The sequence below is a fragment of the Varanus komodoensis genome, unplaced genomic scaffold (assembly GCF_004798865.1).
Source record: "Varanus komodoensis strain SLA01 unplaced genomic scaffold, ASM479886v1 scaffold25, whole genome shotgun sequence".
NCBI lineage: Eukaryota > Metazoa > Chordata > Lepidosauria > Squamata > Varanidae > Varanus > Varanus komodoensis.
The window spans coordinates 15,455,064-15,458,378 of NW_025335661.1; the positions used below are offsets into that span (position 1 = coordinate 15,455,064).

Consider the following 3,315-nt stretch of genomic DNA (forward strand, 5'->3'; position numbering starts at 1 on the left):
ACCACTGATTGGTTCAAAATTGAGAAAGGAGTTCAGCAAGGCTGTACTCCTTTCTCAATTTTGAACCAATCAGTGGTTCCGTGTCCAGTTCTCACTGTTGCTTCTTGACCCACATACAGGTTTCTCAAGAGACAAATAAGATGGTCTGGCACTCCCATCTCTTTAAGGACTTGCCACAATTTGTTGTGATCCACACAATCAAAGTCTTTAGCATAGTCAATGAAGCAGCAGTAGATGTTTTTCTGGAACTCCCTAGCTTTCTCCATGATCCAGCGTATGTTGGCAATTTGATCTCTAGTTCCTCTCCCTCTTCGAAATCCTGCCTGTACTTCTGTTAGTTCTCGGTCCACATACTGCTGGAGCCTAACTTGTAGGATTTTTAGCATAACTTTGCTAGTATGTGAAATGAGTGCAGTGGTGTGGTAGTTTGAACGTTCCTTGGCATTTCCCTTCTTTGGGATCGGAATGTAAACTGACCTTTTCCAATCCTGTGGCCACTGTTGAGTTTTCCAAATTTGCTGGCATATTGAGTGTAGCACTTTTACTGCATCGTCTTTTAAGATTTAGAATAGCTCAGCTGGAATACTGTCGCCTCCACTAGCTTTGTTGTTGCTCAGACTTCCTAAGGCCCATTTGACTTCACATTATTCCAGGATGTCTGGCTTGAGGTCAGTGACCACCCCATCGTGCTTATCAGGGATGTTAAGCTCTTTCTTGTATAGTCCTTCCACATCATAATCAGATTTTAAAGCCGAAATCCTATGTAAGGTTAGACAGAAAAAAGTCCCACAACTCCCAGCATTTCCCAATCAGCACTGCGGGATTCCTGTGATTGGGACTGCACTCTTAAAAGCCTAACAATGCAGTGGGCAGAAAGCAGACATCCAGTGATTTTAAGACTTTCACTCCAACATTCCTGACCATTGACCATACAGGCAATATCTTCTGGGAGCTAATGACCAAAACATCTGGAAATCTACTTTCTGCCCTTCCCTGGGCTAGGATATAAAAAGAGCAAAAGGAAAGGTGACACCAATAAGTGCCTGTTCAAAAACTGAGTCCTTTGGTTTCTCTATTGCTTAATGACAGAATATTGTCTCTGCCATCAGGCGAATGACCCATCTGCAACCAGACAAATTAAGTGCCCTCAAAATGAGTAAGCAGGAGGGTTTGAAAGAAAAACGTTGCCCAACTGTAACCAAGAGGAAGAAATGAAGTTTTAAGAAAGCTTTTTACACAAAGTAACAATGACAGAAAAGGAGAGATTGAAGCAGAACAATCAAAGAACAGTCCAGTAATGATAAATAAGTAATAGTGCAAGACTATAAAAGTCCAAGACCTCCAAAGCCTGCTTATCAAGCTTGTGTTCAGGCTGACTGTTTTCCCGGAGAAAGGAAAAAACTCTCTCTCAACCCAAGAAAGCTTCACTGTGCCAGTTCTGATGCCGTGATTCATTCTAGACCACTCACATTGTTTCTTGCAGTTCCATCAACAAAATCGTTCTACTAGCAAGAATGGCATCGTCCTTGCTATCAGCATTTAGCCAACAGCCTTCCTGAAAATTAGCTTTTATCTTCAGAGTTTGAAAATGATTTCTCCTCCTCTTATTTTCATGAATAATTTGGAGCTAAACATACATGCTTTGATCCAATAGAGTATGAATGGTGCAGCCAACACTGAAAGCATATAGACTTTTTTTTTCTTTTGTAAGAGTGATAACTTGGGTGGATTTTGGGGGATGGTGGAGGACAGGAGAGCCTGGAGGAGTGTTGTCTGTTGGGCCGTGATGGGTCAGCATGACTTTGAGACTAAATAGAACAGAACAGTGATAATCTATCCACCAGCTGTTTGGAGCCAGAAGGACTGGGAAGAGATTGGGAAAGACTGAATCCATATCTTGTTATGAACAGCTGACTGCCATAACAGCATGGAAAGCAACATGGAAAGATCAAATCTTTCATCCAGTTAGCCTAGCCTTATTGACCCTGGCTGGCAGTCACTGTCCAAGGTTTCAGAGCAAGATCTCCCAGAGCTGCTGCTGATGCCAAGGGCTGAACCTGAGATCTGGATGCAAAGCATAGTTTCTGTCACTGAGCTATGGCCCCACCTGGCAGGATTTCAACTTTGTGTTCCTAGATTCTTGGACTGGAAGAGTACGTCTCTCATGTATTTACATGACCAATTTCCCATCCAGATGGGAGATGTATGCATAGAAATCTACTTCTACAGGTGCATAACTCCTATCAGTACTGGGGGAATAAGACAATATCATAGTTAAATGGAAATGCTCTACTCCCAAAAATTGCTTTCAGATTCATGGGCACACTTAATATTTGGGAGAGGTCTATTGGCTCATTTGTCCTGCAGTCCTTTGGGTCCACACACACTTATTCCTGGGGCTCCCTCTTCCAAGAGGGAATTGCCCTGCCTTCCAAGATACCCAGTTTTGCTTAACCCATTCCCTTTGCAGGATTCCCTCTTACCTTGATTACACTTCTCCCCTCCTCCCTACTTGGAGTGTCCTCCTCTCATTCCCATTGTTCCATCACATCACACCCATGGTTGCTTCTGCATCCCACCACACTAAGCTCTGCTCAAGGAAGTAGGAAATCACCTGATGCGCTGCTTCTTTGCTGCAGAACTAAGTGTGCTGGGAAGCATAAGCAGTGGGGCAGGTGAATGGAAGGACGATGGGAATGGGGGAACCACAGAGGTCTGGCAGTGCCCTCGGAGGTCCTGGTTGGCACTAGAGTGCCCTTGAGCACCAGGTAGCTTCCCACTGAACTAGACCAGTTTTTTTCCACTGGTCCGTGGAGCAGCACTGGTCCGTCCGTATTTCCTGCCAGTCCGTGAAAGAGCTGCTGTTACGTGTGAGCACGACAGCAGCATCTTACTTGCCAGAACCAAAGTGGGGGCTAGTGTGCTCTCCCTGCTAATTCCTCATCTCTTCCTTGGCCAAGGAGGGTGGGGAGGGGAGAGGCAGCGCAATGGGAGCTCCCTGGGAGCCACACTGTGCCAGGTCTGCCCTCTGGACAGGGCCCCAAAGACTGGGCCTTTCCCTTTTTCTGCTGTCTTTTCTACTGGGAAAGGAAATGCTGAAGTGGGATTGTGCTGAGAGTGTTTTCTCTGTGCTGGTGTTTATGGGGGTTTGAGTAGGGGCTTCATTCTATTTCGTCATTTAACATTATATTATTGTGTTAACTTTGTTTGATTTTGTATTGCTCTGCTATTAATATTGTATTTGAATTTGTATTTGCTATAAGCATAATATTGCATTTATATTGATTTTGTATTTTGCTATTGTAAATTTTTGAT

General features: G+C 44.2%; 1 protein-coding gene across 1 annotated transcript in view; it reads right to left on the reverse strand.

The window, feature by feature from the left end:
• PLCH1 (phospholipase C eta 1) overlaps nucleotides 1-3,315 on the reverse strand; it is a 129,369-nt gene that overhangs the window by 51,338 nt on the left and 74,716 nt on the right. The gene's annotated exons all lie outside the window — the stretch shown is intronic.